Source organism: Micrasema longulum, unplaced genomic scaffold (genome assembly GCF_059751315.1).
Source record: "Micrasema longulum isolate JH-2025_06_02 unplaced genomic scaffold, ASM5975131v1 h1tg001130l, whole genome shotgun sequence".
Classification (NCBI taxonomy): domain Eukaryota; kingdom Metazoa; phylum Arthropoda; class Insecta; order Trichoptera; family Brachycentridae; genus Micrasema; species Micrasema longulum.
The window spans coordinates 335,422-353,509 of NW_028278318.1; positions in this window are offsets into that span (position 1 = coordinate 335,422).

The window sequence follows — 18,088 nt, forward strand, 5'->3', positions numbered from 1 at the left end:
TGGCTCTGATGATTGTGTGGGTCTGGATATCTGCGATAGGGATTACTTCCGCCCATCGAGTGTATCGGTCGATACATGTGAGGCAGTACCTCAGTCCCTCTGATGGTGGAAAAGGTCCGATGAGGTCGACATGGACCACGCAGAATTTCTGTCTCGGCATGTCGATCTTGATGATCGGTGTCCTCGTGTGTTTGTTGACTTTGCTCTTCTGACAGGGTATGCAGGCCTTCGTCCAAGCTGCGCAGTCTGCTTTCATATTTTTCCAGACGCCTCTTTGACTGATGGTCTTGGTCGTGGCGTCGGCTCCTGCATGGTTGAGGTTATGCACTTGGTTGAAGAAAGATCTCTGTAGCGTTTTTGGATGTACGGTCGCATGTTGCCTTTGTTGAGATCGAAGACGATTTCTTGTCTCTGCATGTTGGTTTTGATCAGGTTCAGAGCAGTGTTCTTGTCGTCCAAGAGTGCGAGTAGTTCGTTGTCCTGCCTTTGTTCTTTATGGATCTTTTCGAACGATATGTTTGCCTCTTGTTCGATCATGTCGATTCTTGATAAGGTATCGGCGACGACGTTGTCTTCTCCTTTTATGTATTTGATGTCCGTGCTGAACTGTGAGATGTAGTCTAGATATCTGAGTTGTCTGGGGCTTTCTTTGTCGTGACTTTTCCTTCTAAACACGAATTGTAGTGGTTTATGGTCCGTGTATATACAGAATTCTCTGCCCTCCAGATAATGTTGAAAGTACCTTACAGTCTCAAAAATGGCTAGTAGTTCCCTGTCGTACGTACTATATGAACACTGAGCCTTGTTCAACTTTTTTGAGAAGAAACTTATCGGTTTGTAGTTGATGCCGTCTGTGGTTTGTTGTAGCACGCCTCCGATTGCGTAATCTGAGGCGTCTGTCCACACTGACATCTTGCTGCTTTCCTCTGGGTAGCTAAGCTTAGTGGCGTTGATCAGCGAGTTCTTGACCTCTTCGAAATCGTGTGTAGTGACTTCGTTCCACTCTACTTTTCTGTTGTCATTCTTTTTTGCTCCCTTGATAGGTAATCGTGTAGTCGTATCAATTTGTGTGCTGCTCGTGGTATGAATCTTCGGTAGAAGTTTCCCATGGCCAAGAATCTTCTCAACTGCTTAATGGTTTCTGGCTTGTTGAGGTTCGTGATGGCTTCCACTTTTGTTGGCGAGGTCCGATGCCTTCAGCCGAAATTTCATAACCAAGAAATAACAGTGTTTTCTTGGCAAACTCGCATTTAGATGGGTTTACCACCATTCCATGATCTTGAAGTCGCTGGAACAAAGCTTTTAAGTGTTCCACATGTGTTTCTTCGTCTGGTGAAGCGATCAATATATCGTCGATATATGCGTGTACTCCTTCTAGACCTCTTGTGACTTCGTTGATGTGACGTTGGAATGTTTGTGCAGCGCATGATAGTCCGAATGGCATTCTTACAAATTCAAATAACCCGAATGGTGTGGTTATAGCTGTCTTTTTAATGTCAGTTTCATTAATTGGAATTTGGTGATATGCTCGTTGTAAGTCAATTTTGGAAAAAATTTTACAGTTAAATAAGTCATTGCATATATCGTGGATATGTGGCAAGGAATAACGATCAGGTCCGTCTGTGCGTTTAAGCTACGGTAATCGCCACAAGGGCGATAAGTACCATCGCTCTTCTTCACCATATGCAATGGAGAGGCCCACTCACTCTTGGAGGGTCTACAAATACCTTGAGCCACCATGTGATCGAACTCTTGCTTCGCCTGCCTCAGTAGTTCTGGGGACAGCCGACGAGTCTTACACATAACGGGTTTGCCACGGGTATCTATATGGTGGATTGTGTTGTGTTTATCCAGCCCTGCGTATGGTTTATTGATATCTACTAGTTGTGGATACTTCAATATGAGTGAGTGGTAAATGTTGGTTTTGTCTGTTAATGATATGGAACATGTTATGTTGTTGTTTGTGGAGATGTCAAATGCTCTGACTATCTTGCCGTTTGTATTGTCTACTAACCGTTTGTTCCTAACATCTACTAACAGGTGGAAGTTGTGGAGAAAATCTGCTCCTATAATAGGGCGTGTCGTATCCGCTATTATAAACTTCCATGTAAACATTTGTTTACATCCCAGATTCAGTGTTACCGTGGTAACTCCGAAATTCTGGATCGTAGTCCCGTTCGCTGCATAGAGAATTAGCTTAGACTTTTCTCCATGGCGTTTGTGTAAAGATCTAGGAATTAATGATATTTCCGATCCGGAGTCAACGAGGTATGACACACCGGTATCACGATCTTTAACAAAGAGACGTGTTGTGTTGGTTGAATCAGCCGCCTCCGCTATGATTCGACCATCTAGTTTTTTGAAGCTAGATGCGGTTTAAATTCGCATGGTGTGACGCATTTCTTAGCTTGATCGCCAAATTTTGTGTGGAAGTAACAAAGAATAGTTTTCTTGTTATTTCCGTTAGCCCTATAGCTTGTTTTGTTGAAATTGTTGTTGTATTTGTTGTTATTGAAATTGTTACTGCTGTTACTTGTTGTGTGTTTGAATCTATTGTTATTGTTGTTGTGACTATGCTGTTTGTTGATTGTGTGAAATAAACTCTCTACCTTATGGGTTAGAGCTTGTACGGACTGTTCTAAACTACAAATGTTATTTTTATTGTTGGTACCTACTACCGCTACATTATCCTGTGTGTACACCTGTATTAGGCGATCTGCTATCGTCGCTTGCCTATCCCAGTCATCTTCGCTTATGGCTAAATGCGCTTGGATCGTCTTGGGCAGTTGTTGTATCCACAAGTATTGCAACGTCGTTTCGTCTATTTGTAAACCTATTGCTAGCGTCCGCATCTCTCTAAGTAGGCTGGATGGGTTTCGATCCCCAAGCTGTAAGGAAGAAAACAGTTTTTCTCTCCTTCTGTCCTGTGGACAGCCCATGCGTTGGATTATAGCTTCCTTCAGCCTCGTATATTTTGCTCGGTTCGGTTCCATGAGTAAAATATCTGAAACTTGTTCTATGTGCGTTTGTTCAAGTTTTGACACTAAGTGACTATAACGTGCGTCTTCTGAAACTATGTTTGCCAACTCGAATTGTGCTTCTATCTGTTTAAACCAAAGTTCGATGTTGTTCACCCATAGCTGTGGTAGTTTAACGCTAATCCTATCCGTGTGGAACATGTTGTTTGCTGTGTTGATATTTGTCAAGTCAGTGTTGTCCTTGTTAGCCATTGTTTACAGTTTAAAAATATTCGTTTTTAAAAAAAAAATTCAGAAAAATGTATGTAATAATGATTACAGTATAAGTTAACATATTGAAATAAAAGTATTCAATAATGAGTGTAGTTGTATTAAAAAGTTAAGTTTAAATTATTAGATTTAAATTTAAATTTAAATTTAAATTTCAAACAAAAATATTTATTTTTTAAATGTCAGAGTCACTATTTGTTATGTATGTACTGTGCAAGTTATAGAAAAGAAAATTAAAAACAGAAAATTTAAATAATTATTTTACCATACGGCGGAACACATTTTCCAACTATTAGGTATTTGTATTCTCCAAGCCTGAGTGGTCCCCTCAATATTAATATTCCTTTTGATTGTCCGTTGTACAATATATCAAGTTTAAAAATGTTTATGGTAAAACTTCAAATCTGTAACACATAATAACATGCATAGCCTAGGTTAAAAATATAAACATATATAGTACAGTCACACGATATAATGTATATAGAAAAAAAGTATGGATACTAATGTCCACGTACTAAGTTAAACATTCGTCGGCTTAGCCGCCCGAATATCTGTTTGTTTGATAGTTTCAAGTTGTTTACAAAAATAAAATTTTACAAATTGCAAGTATTGTGCACGACTGCGCCAGCTGAAAAATATTTCCGATAGATTTCGCTGGTAAAAAAAAACTTACTCCCGCAGTGCGTTCACAAGGAGAAAACTTTCGGATGCCTACGTCACGCTTGTCTCGCCATATAATATTTGTCAAAAATAATTATGTTCCGGTACCCTGTAAGTACCTCTACTCAATCTGGCACCCTATGTAAATGTTCGTGTGAATTGTTTGTGTGTTCGACTCAAGAAAAATAAAAAAAAATAAAATTTATATGTGTTGTAGGAATGTATTACTCGGCGTGCGATTTTTGGTGAGCGAGTCGCTCGAACGTATTATATTATGTTTGTTTATAATAATTTTAGTTAAATTATGAATCACCTGTTTGAATTAATCCCGGCCGAGTAATATTGTTAAGAAATTAATCACAGTTTAATCAATTCACTAGTTACATTAATTACATTTACATTAGTTACGTTTACATTGAAGATTGTTACCGACAGAAAAATTCACTCGATTCGCTCGGTCTTTGAAAAATCTAATTCTATTATATATTATAATTATTATAATATAATTCTATTATACTAAATTAATTAACCTTACAATAAGTTAACCTTGAAATAGATTAACCTTGATTAATTACAAATAAATTAAAAGTGCAATCAAATTAAAAATGAAATTTTAAATTTTTCATGTACCGACCGAAAAAAAGTAATTGTTGTACAATTTTGTCAAGCGAAGATATTTCTGTCTGAAATTTTTGCGCAATTTTTATGGAATTTGAATGGGGTCACCGTGATTGATTGTTTAATGTTGTGTTTTCGTGTTCAAACGTCGGGGTATACCACTTTTAGTATGTCGTTGTTACCACCTTTATGTAGGCACCTAGTTGGTGGCCTAATTTTGTGATGTACAAAGTTATGTGGGTGCACAGAATGAGAGCAAGTAAAACAGGGTACTTACGTTTTACACAAAGATTTATTCACGAAACTAAACTACTGAAGCTAACACATTGAAAGAAGGATTCTAATAACTATATTAGGCAAAATAAAATGAAGTTGGTAAATCTAAATTGGCGGTAATTTTGTGCCTCGAAGACGCGTGCGGTGAGGTCGGAATCCGGTAGTTTTCTCTCAGTCGGTTTGGCCCGTTCGTACGCTCTACGTCGGCGTTCGGCAATGTTCGGCTCGTGCCGTCGTTGTCGACCCGCCACACAATCACACTTTGCCGGTGCGACAAAAGTTATACAGTGGAAGCTGGGCCACGGCAAGTGGCACAAGAAGAAGCACTGGCCAACAGATGGGGGACAGATATACTGCTGCTTCATGTGGGTTTAAAATGGGTGAAGGTTTTTTTTTTTATACTTCCCTTTGTCCCTATCTTGTAATCTATGAGGCGTGGTTTTAGAGCGACAGTGAAAGGGGCATTGAAAGTTGTAAATGTAAATATCGCGCTTTTCCTTACTAAATTTGGTTAGTAAAGGATGAAATATAATCAATTCATATTGAAAAAAAAAATGCTCACTTGTATGAGTGAATCCAAAGAAGAAACTTAGTATTTAAAACAGATTCGGGTATGTGGTGGATGCTTTCAATGCTGCTTCATGTGAATCTAATGGCCAACACTTCAAATTGTTCACTCTTCCGTCAGTTTGTCCAGACTTGGGTATCGCGTTGGGAGCTCCTCAGATGCGTGAACGATAAAGTGGGTAAAATATGATGGGACAGGTAACTGTTTCTGTGGGATGCTCATTTAGTTGGGACTGTGCTCCCTTCTGAGCAGAACGCACACGTTCTTTTGTTTTGTCCTCCCCTTACGGGGGTGGTATTCAAATCGTCTGCCTCTGACCACCCAGGGAGTCCTCTTTTATTCAAAACCGTTCTCAAATTGTAAATATCCGTGTTTTTACTTATGTTTCTTGTGTAATTTATGTTTGTTCTGTTACTATTGTTTTAGAAAAATGTTTTTGTAAATTTTGATACGTTTATTTATATAAATTTTTTGTGTAAATACATTTTTTTTTAATTAAAAAAAAAAAACAGAGGCATTGAGGGGATTCTGAGTGGTAAGGACCACGTTTTGGCCTCTGTCAATACATCCTTCTCCCCCCTTCTGAATATGCATAGAGTTTGTATTCCTTAGGAATATTTATAATAACTTTCCTCTATGCGCAGCTGACAAAGAGACCTTAAGGACTTTGTAACAGCTGCGGGTGGATGGTGGGCTTAAGAATCTCCCCTCAATGCTGCTTCATGAGCCTTACACAGGAAATGCGGGTAAAACTAATGCACCAGAAGTTACCGTTTATCAATCGGGAGCATCATCGAAGCATGTCTGTAAAGCTGCGGTTATAATCTGAATTAATAACTTTTGCAGCTTGTTTTGGTTCTACCTTAAGGTATAAAAAACATTTAATATATATAAAATATACATAGACTTGAAAAACTTGTATGTCATAACAAATCACTTCTCTAATAAACGCTTTTAAAATATTTAAAAGCTTGTCCATAATGTAAATGTGTCCATGAATTACGTCAAAAATGTTAAATCATTTTTCAAATATTTTATGAACACGTTATAAAATATCATATAAACTTACTGTCAGACTCTTTTAACCTCAATTTCTGCGTTATTCAAATTTCGAGACATGGTAAATTATGTAGAATTGCGAAATGTTGAAATTGTGAAAATATGTCGGGAACACAGTGTATTTAATGCAGCGATCACGCGACTGATGTCTTCTCTGTCTCACAAGTAAAATAATACTGTATCGTACTGTCTCGGTTTTGTTATCTTTCTCACTTGAGCTCCGCCTAACAAATAGTTTCTGTGTCGTTCTTTTGATATGCTTCATTATTGTGCTCTTTCTTATAAAATTTAATAAAGCACTTATAGTGTTTCTATCTCTTAGGTTCATTAAAATAAATTTCATGCAAAAAAGTGAAAGATTTTTTATAAAAAAGCCTGTATATTTATTAAAAAACCGTTTCCTCATTTCGGTGTGAAAAAGTCCATATAAGGAATACGAAAAATAAGAGTAGGTTGTTAAAAAAATAAGAGATTTTGGCGGGAAAACGAATTCCCATGCGGGTGTGGAGCGAGAAATAACGGGGCGAAGCCCTAGGGCTTCTACAATAAAGTGGACTGTATTTTTAATTTTAATACATATATAAATAAAATATATGTATATGTATGAATAAAATATAATAAAAATATGTATGTGCGAATATATATGTATATATGTATGTGAATGTATGGTTTGAATGCATTACAAGTGCCCCGACACAACACGGATTTTCTAGCGAGTCGGAGCAAGTTCATAGACATGGGTCGTTCCTGATTGTATCGCTATAAACTGTGCCTCTGTCCTTAACAAATGTATGTATAATGTAATTAATAAATAAATAAAATAAAATAAATAAATGAATATTTTTTATATGCGGTATGGAATGTTAATCAGTCACAACCCCAACAAATGAAATGGATCAGGAATGGAAGCCACTAACCTGGTTCGTTCTTGATGGAATTGCGGTAGTCCGACTGGTCAATTGCAAGCGGCTCCAACACTAGGACAGGCCCCCGATCTGGAGCTGAACACTGGTGGTTGGTGGAAACAAATGGTGATGCGGCACACGTTCAGCGAAAAAATATACGACACGAGGTCTTGCTGTGGCAGGTTATCAAAGGATACTTGAGGTGGGAAGTAAACAGTTTTTGTGGGTAAAGGGATATTGAAGTGTGACAATAATCGACGAATGCACACTCACATAATTCACAACTAGATTAATTAAATATTACTCGTATTACATCGTCGCCACACATTAGTTAAAACAAAATAAAAGTTCTGAGTCAATGAGAATTTGCATGCAAATTGGTATTATTTAAGTAGGGTCCAAGTACTTTAGCAAACCTTCATTTTGTTACACTTAGATAACAACGTTTAACACGAGGTACGGTATTTTCAGTAAAAGGTGTAACAAAGCTTATTATACTGTGGCCTACGTAATAAAATACGAAAAACATTGAATCGGTTCGTTCCGAGAAGTCTTTTCTTTATTGAAAAAAAGGAAATCTTTGTCAGCTTTGCAAAATTCTAAGGAAAGAACGGGACAATTATCTTCCCGCTTAATTAATCAGGATTAAGTTTTGTTTCTCTCTATAAGGACTGAGTCCTGGGAGAGGAACAGTGAGTATTGTTAAAAAGAGAACGAGTAAGTAATTATAAATCTAATGAAGGAACGCTAAGAGACATTTCGACTTTACTAAATTTGCATACGATTTATATGAATTAGTTGGATTTGTTCACATTTAAAAGGCAGATTTAATTGTAATTTGACTTCTAAAATAACCACAATTTAAAGTATTTTTTATTTTATTAAAGAAATGTTGCTCTCTATTGTGCAGTGACAAAGACACTTGATTCGTGCACGGGAAGTTCCGTGTTAAATTCCTGGTGCAAACGAAAAACTTTTTTTTTCACACAGAAATTAGAAGAATTAATGACAATTGAACGTAGTTATGCAGAAAGCAGCCATTCCACAATTTTGAATAAATGAAGTTTTAATGTTATCGGATGCATAAATATCAATTCTATGTTCTGCCAAAAACAACCAAACCTCTTTCATACAAAAATTGTATTAATCACCTTCTGAAAATGGTGTCGAACACAAAAAAGCATTTCTCAATTTGCAGAAAACACCCACATCTCAAGAAAAATCTTATGGTTTTTAAAAATCATTAAAACTCTTAAAATATATAACTTAACTCTTGTTGGTTATATAAAAAAAAACTTATGTACTCATTGTTCACCATTTGTTGAAGTAAAAAACATTCCAACTGTTGTTTAGATTTGATAATTCATTCATTTTACAAAAGTGCTATTATCTCAGTTTCATTTTAATATGGCTGGCTGCTTTCTGCATCACTACATTTAGTTCTATTGTAGTTAATTTGGAATCCTTGGGTTTGCTAAAAATGTTGAAAAAAAAACATGATTACTGATTATGTTAGTAGTAAATTGTATATCAAAACGCAACTATTTGATTTCATTTTTGGCCCAACGTTTTATGTAGAATACAATTAATAGAGAAGGTATAAAATATATATTTAAGATACAGTTTCACACATTCTGACAAGTTAATTATTACAGTAACAGTGTAATTAATTTTTATAAAACTGTTTCAGCAGTTTTTTGTACCAGTTTTTTTATCCACGCTAATGTAAACTGTTATTAAAAACCGTTTTACAAAATAGCTCAAATTGTGAAACAGTCCATGTTACTGCAACTTATTTTAGAGAAAATTGATCATTGATTCTGGTTAACTACTTTGATTTTGCCAATTTTAAAAATAACGGTGCGTGATACCTATTTTTTAAGACTCTGTGAACATCTATTAAGGATATCCCATATAAACTGCATTTTTTTTATACAGCGATTAGCAAAGCTGAGAGTAAATTCTGAGAAAATAAGTTTAATGAATGTTCAATTTTCAAATTTCTATTTCAATTCATTATTTTATTTAAATGCATGTACGCAAAAAACTTAAATTTGATGCGTACATATTATAAAAATAAGAAAATTCATACAAGATACTCTAGTTAAAAAAGTAGGAGGATTCTGCTCCGGAAAACCCCTTGGAATACAAAGTACAGATCAACATCTTGAGAAATGATGTGGTCGAGCATAGCGGTATCCTTTTCAATCGGCAAAACCATCAGCAGCTTGGTACTGTACATCGAAATATAAAACATTCTAAGCTGACGCTGTTTTACATTATTATTAAGAACATTTCTCCGATGGCGCTACAGCCCATATCGAGCTTTGGCCTCCTGCAACTTTCGCCTCCAACTCTGTCGGTCCTCAGCCGCCGTCTGAGTTTTAGTCCAATTTACCACCTGGAGAAACTGCGCTGCATCCTTTCTCACTTCATCCTCCCATCTCATCCTGGGTCTTCTCACTAATCTTTTTCCTCCCGGGTGTCCGCTCATTATTGTTTTAGGGACACGTGAGTCAGGCATTTGTTGTACATGTCCGGCCCATCATAATCTAAGCATCTTCATATATGCCGAGATGCTTGGGCCCTGGTATATATTGTACAGTTCTTTGTTGTACCGAATACGCCACTAATTATTCTCTCTCACTGGTCCGCAGATCCTTCTGAGTACTTTTCGTTCAAAAGTGTCCAGCATTTCAGCCATCTTTACTTTCAGTGTTAACGCCTCACACCCGTATGCTAATACAGTACGTATAATTGTTTTGTATATGGTTATTTTGGTTTTCCTGCGGAAGTAACTTGTCACACTAGTCTTCATACGATACAAGACTTGATATATCTCTCTTATTTTTTTAAATGAAGAAATTGTATCTTTGCTATCTTCGAATAGACATTTCCACATCGGATTTGGAAAATAATTTTTTTATAACTAAGCAGGATGTTAATAAAAAAAATATTTATCCTTGCAACGCGAAGAGTTAATGAGACGCCAATACAGCAATAATTATGTATAAGAGAGAGCACGAAGAAAGAACTCAAACAAGGAAGACAGGACGCCATTCTGTGGCTGGTATTTCTGAGAAGAGATTTAGACGGTTATTGGCAACGATGGGGGTTGCAAGCACGCACGAAAGAGGACTGGCGTATTTATAATTTTTAATTTATTTTATTTATTTATTTAAACGCCTTGTAGGTTTTTACATGTTTTACATATATTTACATATAAAAAAGACATATTTTACACAAAAGTAGCAAAAAATTGAAAATGAACTAACAAGAAAAAGAAAATAAAAATATATAAAACTAATCTTACATATAGTACATGCATACATATATTCCAGTAGAGAGAACAAAAGTTCATTTTTTCCCATAGGTTATATTAAAAGAATCTCAAAATTAGAAGAATGTAGAAAAATAATAATAAAGAATACAGATATAAGTTAATAAAGGGTATACAATTTAAAACAACGTAGTATTATTTAAGAATTTAAATTTGGAGATAATAAATTGATACACTGCCTCTTAAAATTCAGAAGTGTTTAATTAAATATATCTTTATCATTTGCGTATTCGTTTGCAAACACATGAATTCTCCTTTTGGGCGAGTATGTACTGTAGTTAGTGGTAGATACATTTACATAGAAGAGTTTATTAAATCGAGTAATCCGGCCGGGCACGCGCAAGCTAATTAGTTTTAACAGTTCGGAACAGTCAAATGTTGAATTTAATATTTCAAATAAAAATAACAAATCATTTAATTTTCTTCTAGTTTTTCTATTTTGCTACAACATGCCTAAATAATATGATGTTTGCTATGAATTATGGATAAATAATTATTTAAAAGTATATTTGCATCAATATTTTGAGCTTGTCCAAATTTTTGTAGACAAGGACTGGATTCAACTCCCTGGGGAGCTTTTTATATTAATATATTACAACAGAGATGAAGAACATTTATGAGAAGGTAATATGGAAGTCTAGGCATCTACAGGGCTTATGACCTGTCAATGGCTGATTTAAGTGGCCACTTTACACACTGTGTAACATTCACCATAAGCCCTGTAGATGCCTAGACTTCCATATTACCTTCTCTTAAATATTTTTCATCTCCGTTGTAATATATTAGTATATTTGCATGTTTTGATTTTCAAATATCTAAACTTTAGAATATTCTGTCTTTTGCTTGTGGTAACACAATGTTACATCACCGCGCGCAAAGAAGTATTTACCAGAGGCTTTTAATGCTTAAAAAATGTGCTTTATGATTTGAGCCCATAATGCGTAAATAAATAAACACGAGAACATGAGAGACCCAGTTTACCACTTTTCCAAAATAAAGTATCTGGTTGCAACGAGAAGGTTTTGTTCCGGGAAAACTGTTTTCCAGGAACTATTGTTTTTCATTATATTACAGTAGCGCCCGTGGGAAAGCGGTTTACTACCTACTTGAAAGGTTTCAAGCCGTAATATACTGCCCACAAATATTTGTACATTATACCGAAGGTAGTCTTGGCACAAACAAGATCGTGAAAAAAAGTGAATTAGGTGATTTATTTACGTTGGTTTTGGCAATGTTAGGTTACAAAGATCGTAACTTATAGTTTTAGCCTTACGATAAAATATTTATTTTAAGTGCTCATATAATTATTTTTTTATAAATATTACTTCTCGGAGGATTTGCAACAAATGGTCTCTAGAATGTTTGATGTAGGTATGCCTGGAAAGCGAATTGGCGATGAACGAAAGTAAGTAAAAAATGATGATATTTAAAAGGGGGTTACTGATTGCATAATAAATGTCAATAACAAATAATTCGAACAAGTTGAAGAATTTGGGTATATGAGAAACATGTTTTCAAGAAATGGATGAGTAGAAAAAGATGTTGAAAGGACATTAAATGCGGGCAGCAAAATGAACGACTCACTAAGCACAGTAATTGCTTATAAAAATATGCCAATCGAAGCTAAACTGGCAGTGCACCAAAGAGTTTTAGTCTCAACACCTAAATATGGTAGTCAAACATGGAGCTGGCAGAGGAAGGATGAAAGCAAAGTTAACGCGGTCAAGATGTCATCTCTTAGACGAATGTGTGGGAAAACAATATGTGGCAGGGTTGCGAATGATAAAATCAGGCAAAATCAGTCAGGTGTAATTGGCAATATTAGGAAAGGGTCTCTGAGATGGTTCGGTCATGGAGACTGGTATACATGGAGAGAAGGAACGGTAACATGGGACAAGGACGACTAAAAAAGACGCGGCATGATCAGATAAACCAAAATCTCAAGTCTGGTCATGTCAAAAGTAAGCAGAACTGAAGGACATGTATGATATGTATGAATGTGGAAGAGGGTAGAAATTTATGTCAGGATAGACGTGTGTGACGATCCATCCTGTCTGCCTACCCCCGTGTTTGTAGTAAATATACATTAGAACTTCGTTTATACGAACTCCTGTCATTCGGATTTCCAAATATTTTAATTGTTATCATGAAATAAAAAATGAAGGAGATGTTTTTAATTTTAATTTAATTGTGCCATGAACATTGCTGAACCAGTTTAAGAAATACAATTCGCTGTATTATTACAAACTCATATTGATCATTGAAGTTTTACGGTTTAAACCGATATATATTTTTAAGACAGAAAAGTCGGTAAGTGGTTATATACAAGTATTCAATAACATTTAGTAAAATGTTTGGCCACAAAGTTAATTAATAATAATATAAAAAATAAACTTATTAATTCAGGGAAAGGGTTCTTTGCAATATCCACTTGACTTCCCCTGGTCCCTAATACTTCACAATTCAGTTAATTTTGAACTTTTTTGTGACCGTCAAACTTAAAAAAAAACATGCTCGCGAATCTTGTAGTCACAATTGTCAAGGCCAAACATGTTGCGTTTTTGTGGAGACATATTTTTTAACAATATTATTTTAAAAATTGTTTGAAAACATTTCTTCACTGTATCCATATTGATTTAGAAAACACAATTCATTTTTCTAAATATATTTCACATATTTTTATCGGTATTCGTAGTATCCCTAATATTTGTAACAATATTAGATTTTAATCATTCAAATATTTTATCAAATACATGAACCCGATGTCCCGTCCAACAAATAAACTTATTATTTACTTTTTGACTCACCTGTGAAATTCACCATTTGTTAACGAGCCTAATTTAGACGTGGACTTAGTTATAATTGTTTCAATGTAAAACCGCTATTTTTTTGTTGTTGTAAATAATAAATGTTAATATTTCACCATTATCTAAGCAATGAATACTGTTCCCACACTTGATTTTAAAAAAATAATTAAAATGTGCTTTTTGTTTTGCCTTACAAAATATTGATAAAAGGAACGAAAAAACATCTAAGTACATTGTGTTAGCATAAATCATTTTCATAATGTGAACATTCTATCGTTGAAGAATTTCTACCCTAGTTAACCCTCTCAGTACTGGCGTCATTCATCAGATACACGAAGAAAAATAATCATATCTTGTTATTTTCTTAACCAATCCGCTCCATTTTTTGCATGCATCTAGACAAGAATTATTTTTTTTACAAAACAATATAATTTTTATGTTGGAAGATCACGTTTTTTCTGACGTTTGTGTTTTGTAACGATTGTTTTCTTAATTATTTTATAATTTTAAAAAACTTCGGAATAATGATTTTTTTTTAAAAATATTTACATTGATTTTTTACTTATTTATAAATCATAAAACACAAAGTACTTTACAAGTATAATACGTTGAATTATATTCCCAGGAGTTACAACAACTCAATTCGGGACATAAATAATATGAGCTAAAACATTTATGTTTGTAAGTGAAAATTCTTGATGGAAGTTCATTGTAATTTATTATATAAATAAAACACGAGTGATACTTTAATCCACAAATTTGGAATATCCAGTGACCGCTTTCATCGCTTTTGCGACATCTTCGAGACTGGTATCTTTATTAAAAAGTTAAATGTATTAATACAGAACAGAAGAACTCGATGAAACCGGTCACTGGATGTTCCAAATTTGTGGATTAAAGTATCACTCGTGTTTTATTTATATAATAAAAAAATAATATTAGCATTAAGAAAATAACACATATTGAGAACAACAAAGAAACAAAGCAGGTTTAGCACCTTTATAACTAGATATACAACAACAATATGTTCGCCTAAAACCCTTTCTTACACAAGCAGAACAAATATATATAAAAAAACGCTTTTAAGAATAAAAATAAGTAGTCGAACTACTAAGGGAGATAAGGTCATTCACATCACATGCCATGCAGATGATGCTGCCAAAATGATGATGAGAACATATCCATCTCAGTTAGTAAACATCTGGATGCCTAATAAATGTCGTATAGTGCAATGAACACATGATTATTGGAAACATAATTTGGATATACAAAACGTGTGTCAGACCAAATCATGGTGTATACAACAGAGGCGAGAATAGATAGAGAGAAAATAAAAAATTCGAAAAACCAAGTAGAAAAACCAAGTAGAAAAACTAAATAGAAAAACTAAATAGAAAAACCAAATAACTGTATATTTGTATAATTTTGAACGTTTTCCTTAGTTTTTTATTTTTTTTATGTTTTTTAATATTTTTTACAAAAAAATATATTTATGAATGCCTTTTGTAGTCGGCACATTTATTTCACACCCCCTGAGCCCCAATAAATGAAAATATTTGAAAAAAAATTAGAATTTATAAACGCCATAAAAATATTTTTTTACTCTGGTACTGAGGGGTTAAGTAATCTTAATATTTAATACTGTACCTATTTATTTCTTAATATTAAGATACAGCACAAGTGTTTTTGACAGATTCGTTCGCAATATTTAAAACCAAATAATAAGTTCATACTTCTTTATTTTACAGAGTATGGTAACGTAAACAACGAATATTACACAATGTGGCCACTTAAAACAGGCAATGCAGCCCAATTTACTATACTCAGTGAAAACAGACTCTGTGCAATATGTTTGTCTTCTGTATGCTTATGATGCCGTGTTTCTTGCTAGCAGCAAAAAAGACCTGCAATTCTTGGTAACAAAAGTCTGCGATGTACGCAAGAAAAGCCATTTGCTTATGAATGTTGATAAATCGAAAGTGATGGTTTTTGAAAGGGATGAAAGTATAACTAAATGTGAGATCAGTGTGAACGGAGATATTCTGAATCAGGTGGCAGAATTTGAGTATCTGGGAAGTATGTTTACTAGGGATGGAAAGACTAAGAAATATATTAAAAAGAGGGTGGGTGCCGGGAACAGAGTGAACGGTGCGCTGAAATCTATTTTGGCAAACAAATGTTTATCGCAGGGGGCAAAGCTAGTAGCTCACAATGGAGTTCTAGTACCGACTCTTATGTATAGTAGCGAAGTATAGAATTGGAAAAAACATTATGTAGTTGGTTAAAATGCGATCCTTCAGGCAAAGAAGTGGTAAAAAAATGTATGATAGGTGCACAAATGTCCAGATCCGTGAACTTTGTAAGGCTGAGACATGCATTATCGACAGAATCGAGAAAAGGGTGCTGCGTTGGTTTGGACATGTTGAGCAAATGGGCAGCGAAAAAACGGCTAAAAGGATCTACTATGCAAATTTTGATGGATGCAGAAAACAAGGAAGACCGAGAAAGACATGGCACGACCAAGTCCATCAAATACTTGAAGATGGACATGTCAAGAGTAGGAATAATCGGCGTGCGTGTATGAGAAGATGTATGAATGTGGAGGAAGCGAGGTCTCTATGCAAAGACAGAGTGATTTGACTTTTATTCCTCTCTGCCTATCCATACGGGGAAAGGGAGTGATGATTTATTTGTTTGTTTTGTTTTTTACTTATAATATTTATTTTAGTCTATCGGTAGCTCAATTACAAACAATTATCGACGGGGTAGTAAGCGACGTGATAACAATTTCTCACCATGGTTGTTTATCGTATTCGCGATCACAATGGAACATCCGTGTTTTAAAATTACTTTATGATAAATGTTAAAATATTTACGTTTCGCAACGTATAATCCTGCCTCGCAATCACATATTTGAATTTCACCGGTGTAAATATGGAAAATATTCCAAAACAGCTACTTTTATTTATTATTTATTTTATTTTATTTATTTATTTTTATTTTTATTTTATTAGGGAAATCAACAGTTCTACATAAATATTTTTAGTAAACAAACAGATAAAGTGTATAAACTCAGAAGTAATAACAGATTTCCACGGAGTATACAAAGTTAGTAAAGAAAATATATTACATATCAAATAAATACATACAATTTATATATATCAAAATGTTATTTTCATGTACTCAATAATCAAAGATTTTTAAAATATTAATTTTAAGAACATTAAGTTACTGTAAATTGGACGGGATAAGGACAAAAATGCTTGAAGAGAGGATAAGGAGGGGAGGGGAGATGTACATATTTATTATTATAATGTCTACTGAGTTACATAATGCATTTTTAGTGTAAATTTTAAATCTGACAGAGTGATGTTTGTGTAATCTATATTTTTAAAATTTGTATTGTACATTGAAAAAGTCCTACGAAAAAAAGCATTTTTAACATACGATGTTTTACTCATTAGTACATGAAACAGGTGGTACCGTCTACAAATCCTGGCTGGCACATGTATTGATATTAAACCAAGCAGCTCTGTACAGTCAACCATTCCTGTCATAATTTTGTAAAGCAGTAGTTGGTCCGCACACACTCTGCGGTATTGTAGAGAAATGCTATCATGCTATTTATTGCATTTGGTCGGCGCGCGGTGGTTGGAAAGTCAAATGTCAAGAAAGCAGTCGCCATAGTAATTGTATGTAATTTAATTTTCACTTATTTGTATAAGATACTCCTTTCTATTTTGCGAATGCAAAATATTGTATTATTTTTTAAAGAAAACGCCGTTTTTTTGCAAATGAACTGTATTTATTTACGAGAAAAACAAAAAACAAACCGACATGAGCGTTGAATTAAAGATTACACACGCGTTAACATATGACTGCGATAACTTAAGCATGTTCATTGTTGTTCATTGTGATCGCTCAAATGCTTAGCATGTACTTAAGCACGTTGATAGTTATTTATGATTAATCTACTGGATTTCTAAAATGCCAAAATAACGATTACTCCAAGACAAATATATAAAACATTCGTTTGAAGGAAAGAAATGTAATTTTATTAGATCACTTAGTAAGACACAAATAATCTTCGGTTGTTAAAAACAAACTTGTAAAATATATTTTTTATTAAAATGAACAACCTTAAAATTACATCTTTAAATATCATTTTTATATAGAAAACAAACCCATGGTTAAAATGATATACTTTTGTACTTATCAAATCGTGTCGTAAAGCGTGATTTTTTTTTTGAACTGATTTCATGTAGAGTTGAAGAAAATGACATGCGTCGTTTTTCTACGATTATGACGAAATGGACTTAAAATGTACATTATGGTATGTTGTATTATTATGTCACGTTGTTACATTTCAGGTAAACGTGTCACGTGACAAAGGTCACCGGCAATCATTATGTAATGATACGGAAGCTCGTATTGTAACATTATTGAACTCTTCGGGTACACAAACAATTCCTAGACGTATTTTCATAATATCTTTAGATATTGAGAAACATAATAATTTATGTTTTATTTAGCTATAAGACGTATTTATAGCTTTCATTTCCCAATTTCGCTCAACTCAAATGGAGGAATTTATTAACTCTTGTGTG